The 6,157-nt window shown below is 48.4% G+C and overlaps 1 non-coding gene across 1 annotated transcript; it reads left to right on the top strand.

Annotated features, from left to right (window-relative positions):
- Positions 1-5,158: 5,158 nt before the first annotated feature.
- On the top strand, positions 5,159-5,344 carry LOC119443302 (U2 spliceosomal RNA). The gene has a single exon (XR_005190243.1). It is a non-coding gene; the product is annotated as a U2 spliceosomal RNA (small nuclear RNA).
- The last annotated feature ends 813 nt before the right edge of the window (positions 5,345-6,157 follow it).

The raw sequence follows: 6,157 nt of genomic DNA, 5'->3' as shown, positions 1-6,157 counted from the left end.
ATACAGATGGTTAACCAGCGAAGCTGATACGTGCGGCCCCGGTGTTTAGCATAGGGTTAATCCCGACGCTGTGTTGAAGCGTTTCTCAATTATTGGTTACATGTTTGTGTTTCTAGTGGAACGCAAGCGCCAATGGCGGGCGGATGCTGCTAACCACGATCGACGCCGAGCTAACTGAAGATATCGAACGCATGCGACAACGGCGAGCCGAGGAGGCGGCGTTGCGGGCAGAGCAGCGTCAACGTGGCAATGGCGGGAACGCGTTCGCCGGGGCCAACGCCCGCTTGGCAGCAACAAGGCAGCAACAACCACTTTAAAGACGTTCACCTCGACAGCCGAGGTCCATCATGAATGCCACATGCCAAACCCAACTGGCGTGAGCACAGACAACGAGATTCTAATGTGTGTCACATCACAAACGCATCGCTCGTTTATACGCTGACGAAGTAACAAAGTGGGCACAGACAGGGATATTGACACGCACGCACGAAACGGATCTTGCGTCAAGCGAATGAACCAATACTTCCCACAGTGCTCAGCGTCAGTGTGCGCTACGTGCTTGCGTGTCGGTGTCAATTTGTGTGCCACCTTATCAGCGTATAACCATACACTCATGTCGTACAAACTAGCCCCCGTCGAAGCACTTCTTAACCGATCTGACGTTCTAACTGAGCCCTGAATCTTAGGGATAGATACAAAAAGTAAATTTAGTGGCTTTGACACATGGCTTACGTTAAGCCACCGTGTTTTCCTTCTCTTTCTTCGCTCATACAGCCTTGACTGCGTGAAGACTTAATTTGCCGCTGACGCAAATTTTCAACTGGCGGCAGTAAACTGCCGTATAATCGGCCGGTCACTCCGCAGCGTATACACCGCTTGTCCTCCAGCGAAGCAGAAATCGGATCGTTATCTAAGCAGCGAGGAAGAATAACGCTACGAAGAAGATTAATACAAGGAAGATGATCACAAGGAAGAAGAGCTCGAGCCAAAGTGTAGCGGCGAGACTTTCTCGATACTTAAATACGCCTCGCCGCTAAGGACGAAGCTCGTCGTGCGCAGCTTTCGCCTCGGATATATAGGAAAGGATAAACGCACAAACTCAAAAAACTGGGTCGAGTGCTTAAGAAGCTTACGCAGACCTCCGCTCACTCGCATGAGGCGATTGCCCTTCATGCGACCTGCTCTTTGAACCAGAAGACAAGTGTATATGTGTGGCGAGATCGCTCAGTCAATAAATCTCTCTTTATTGCGCTCGGGGAACAAATTGCGCCTATCTAAATAGTGCCGGCCTGCTTCTTTTCCTGCTTCTTTGCTTCTGAAGATTTCCTTTCCAGCCTCTCAGCCCTTCCTCGATAGCTCTCTCCAGGCAGCGCCTATACGCTTCCGTTCGGGAGGCTTTTTTGATAATCCCTCGCGTTTACCGAGTCTCGGCATGACCGTGCTGCACGAGGCGTGAACTGATACGGCCTGACACGCGAACGAAATGAGATCCGCTTCTTTCTTGCTTATGGCACCATATTATAGTCGCGATATTCGAGATATGCCTATAGGAGAGACAGTACACAAAAGAAAGAATCAGGAAAGATGAAGAGAGCGCTAAGCGTGTGTAAAGGAGAAGCCGATATGATGAGACGTGCACTGTTCACTTTATACGCGCCCATATACACTCTAAGTGTCGGTGAAAATGGGGGTGGCTGTACAGTTAGTCCTCAAAAGGGCTCTTTCGTCCCCTCAAGGGACTAACTGCAGGAGCGTACGTGCGTGCCGTGTGCAAATTTCAGGGGGTAAGTGTTTTGTCCCTGGTCGGAAAGAGAGGAACGTGAGGATGAGCAACTGGGCAGTTAGTCCTAAAAAAGGTGCTTTCGCCCCTCAAGGGTCTAACTGCAGTAGTGCACGTACCGAGTGAAAATTTCGGAGGGCAAGTGTGGTCGGAAAGAGGGATCCGGCACTGGTTACTCCCCATGTACGCCGCGTGCACTTCCGCCAATGAGAGCGGACAGTCCCGTCACGCTTCCTTACAAATCCACCATGGTGTTGCCCTCTGAGAGGACGCTCCGAGAGAGCGCGAGAGAGGGTTGGCAACAAAGTATACCCAGGAGTCATCAAAAAGAAAGAGAGAAACAAACGGTAAATTGGATGAAAGAAATGGAAACAAACAAGTCGTTACACTCATAGGTAGGTTTTAGTGAAGAAAGAGAAGATCAAGGCGAGATAGGCAAAATGGTAGACTGCAATAGATGTAGATTCTGTTTAGATCAAGCAGGCTAGGTGATTGTTTGTCTCAGCCCCATTTCAAGGGGGATGTATTAAAAATTATTATCATGATTATCATGATCACTAGGAGCTCAAGGTGTCCGCTCGGCGCTGCGCAAGTGAATAAGCACCGCAGCTAAAAAGTCGAATCTCTCGAAAAGAACTAGTTATCTATTTGGATTTGATTGATATATTTGAAAAATGCAGATTTGGGAACATCATCGGAAAGCTTGAGCACAGTGGTAATAACGCGCGAGGCTCCCTAACTGTTTGATTATTTCAGTGGCAGCTCACTGAAATAACTTGAACTGCTCAGGAATTATATAGAGCGAGTAAAACACGAGAATGAAGAGGCCGATATATGCCCCCTCTCCTCTTGGCATCGGCTTACTCTTACGGTGAAACGGTTGCCGCTTTGCTATTGGAGAAGCGTAATTTACGAATACAGTCCAAGTCTTAAGTGTTCCTAAAACGTTCTGGCTGCACTACGCCTAGCCGTCCCTGCAGTGCAGCTTCCATCGCTACTCCTGTTAAGCCGGCTGCCAAGCCAGCCATGCGCTGGTCTCCTCCTTTCCCACGCGATGTGGTCTATACAGTCGAGTCGAGGGGAACATTTTCATAACAGCGAAGTGGGCCCGTGCCATTAGAAGTGCTACAAGATCGTGCATCTAGCACCCCCTTTAAGCTGTCCTCATCGTTACTCATTCTTTCTTTTCATCCATTTTCCCTTTTCCTTCGTGCAGCTGGCAGGCTGTAGAGCCCACTAGCGCAGGCCGGCGTCACTGCCTCTCCTTGAATAAAATGCCTCTTTCTGTATCACTAGTTAAGTTTAGCTTAAAGCGAGGGGGAGAGGGGGGAGGGGGAGAAAACAAAAGTTACAACACAAAAATAAAAAGCGCACAGGCGAGGAACGATCAAACCAGGTATCCCGATTCTTTAGTACTTCGAGGGGGCCGATCTTTTTCTTTCTTCCTTTCTTTTTTTCCCATCAGCCGCGGGGCATCTTGACAAAGTAAATCTCCGAGGCCAGGCCATAAATAAGTTCCCTTAGTCGGCGCCAAACTTTAACGCCTGAAGAGAGTTTGGTGCCCAAAAGCGAAGAGTTTGGGGAGCGCACCCGATAAATGCGATATGACAAATTGGATGGAATCGACAGCGCGAGACCGAGGCTTCGCAGGTCGTGCGGACGCTTGTAATCTGCTCCTCGATACTTTATTTTTTTTTGTGCAAGTTGGTTCTCCAAACTCGGCTTGAAGCCGTCACAAGCGCATCAGCAGAAAGCGCTATTGCCGTCTCGTTGATGAGAAAATCCCCCTTCCCGCGATAAGGGCGCAAGCGCAGTTACTTCCACCGCCCGTACGCGGTGCTATAGCGGATGACGTCGGGGAGGAAGTGGAGGAGGAAAGGCCGCTCACGGAAATCAGAAGAGCGGAAGGAGACTTCCACGACAGCGTAATAGCAGTGGGACGACTCGCCTGGAGACTGTGAGCCTGAAATATGGCGACTCAACATGCCTGCAAGGCACGCGTATGCAAGTGCAGCAGCGTATTTCCTTTTTTTTCCCTGCCGTTTGCTACGCGTATCTATAGACATTCTCTTCGTCGAAGTTATTGCAGGCGCAGATGTAAGAAAAAAAATTTTTTTTTCGCTCCCGTCGAGCTGGAGAGCGGGCGACGTAAAATTTTAACCGTCAACAAACAAGAGCCCTCCTCATAATCCACACCAATAAATAAAGCTTATAGGAGCCGTAATTCATATGCCCATGCAGAATACCTATACCTGCAGTAATTTAGCTGGGGCATTGCTATAGATTACAAGAAACTAAGTGGGAAACGAACGAATGCAACATAAAGGCACGGACACGCGAGACGAGCATTGATAGACATTTTAAGTTCGTTCATTCGACACTGCAGCAACCGAGTGAGCACTGTGAGTGTACATATGATTGAGAACGCTAGACAGTGTATAGTAAAATCCTAAAGCCCACAAATAGTTACCAATGTAATAAACCTTGGTAACCTAAGCTGGTGGGCTCTGCGGTAACTGCAACAGAGTAACAGTGTCGTCGTACTTTCTGCTCCCGACTAGTCCGCGTTGGTCTTTCTTTTTCATATCTTTCTTCTTTTTGGCACCTTACCGACTTCCCCAGTTGATTACTCTTCAGCAACAGAGCTTTCTCAGTTTATAGTGGCCTTCATTCAGACTTGAGTGAATTCTGCGAATACATGTGCACTAGCTAAAGATTACACGCGGAAATTCGTATAGACCCTTCACGGAAAACTGGATGGCGTAGAAGGGCGCTTCTTTGGCTTTCGTCCATATTCCCATGAAGTTCAGTATAGGCAGAGGTGCAACAATTGGTACGCTTCGAAGTACTGTTCTCTACTAGAGCTCGGAATACGAGTTTTCAGATTAACCACAAACGCTATTTTGTCGCAATCCCAGTCGAAAAAGTGAACATACTTTCGAATAAAAATTCCGTGCCAGCCCACTCTGTGAAAGTGGATGACCACCGAAGCTGTGTATGTGGTGATTGACCGTCGTTCTGGCGAAACGTTGCAAGTTTGCAGGATCGGGGCCACATGGATGGTTCGCATTGCTTTTCGCCTCGCAGTCCTGGCGGGCAGCGCGTTTACACTTGGCCTTCGCGGCCTGCTCATCGTCGGTGGTCTCCTTCCACTGCCACCGCGCCCATTACTTTTCTGTTCCCACCGTCGTTCGTAGTAGGCACGCTGTTCTTCTTCAGAACGTACAACACGCGGCCTAACCATTTCACAGTCAGAGCAGAACTGAGGAAAGGATCGAGCCTACGTAGAGCATTACGTCAGGAGACAGAAGACACTGAGATCGGTACGCACTATAGTTTGAATACGCGGGATGGCGTACACGTGTATAGTGCGAACGAAGACGTGGCCGACGCGGGTCAAAGCGCAGTATCTGTTCTTATCAGCTTACTATTTGATACGGGTTGTACTTGGACCCAAGATATTAAACTTACTTTTGCAAATTGGCGGAGTGCTTGAAGCGTGCTTCACCTCCGCCGCGGGTGGGCCGGTATTGCACTACCTTCGGGACTTTTGGTCTACGGACATCGATTCGCTGGAAACTAGCCATATACAGCTTCGCTGTAAAAGCTCTGTCGTATTACGGTACACATTATTGTCGTCAAGGGTGACACATTTAATCGGATAACAAAAATCATAGCTTATCGCGTTGATGTCCTTCGCACATCAAAATTTCCGTAGCAAAGTGCCGGCGCTTTAAATAAAGTTTATTTATTCTTCCATTTCTACGGTTCTGGGAATGCTATATAACGTACGACGTGCGTACATGAATATTTAGACCACTGGAACACTCACGAATTGCAGCTAGCGTAAGTGATCGGGCGCTTAATCGCGGGCTTCATCGTGAACTGGTGCTACCAGAAAGGCACAACTCACGATTATTATTCGAGCAAACTAAAAAATCGTTTTTCTTTTTACACGAGGCACATGTGCTTGCTTTTACTGCTTCGCGAAACAGCACATGCGATGCAGCCGCGGCGCGTAGTCGGCGGTCTTCATTTTGGTCGGAAGTTGCTCGTAGATGAGATGGACATGTTGGACGCGGTCAACACATGCGGCATCTGCGAATGAACACACAGAGGTTATCGATTTCCGAGGAAGTATAGAAGCTTTTCTTGGTATCGTGGCATTCAGAAATCAGAAGTGTTGCGAGCCTAAATTTGAATGCACAAAGCACTTCGTACGCTGGAGCGACTTGCAAGAACAGGCGCGAGCCAATCGGAACAGGCGCAAAGCAACCAATCTTTATTTTTATTCGAGCACACTGCAGATCACAAAGGGCTATCCTCTAAGACCCCTTGTACAATAGATTACACATTGGGCTTAACGTTAAGTCTCTT

The sequence above is a fragment of the Dermacentor silvarum genome, chromosome 2 (genome assembly GCF_013339745.2).
Source record: "Dermacentor silvarum isolate Dsil-2018 chromosome 2, BIME_Dsil_1.4, whole genome shotgun sequence".
Classification (NCBI taxonomy): domain Eukaryota; kingdom Metazoa; phylum Arthropoda; class Arachnida; order Ixodida; family Ixodidae; genus Dermacentor; species Dermacentor silvarum.
The sequence above is the reverse complement of the archived record's forward strand: the minus strand, read 5'-3'. Positions and strand labels throughout refer to the sequence as shown.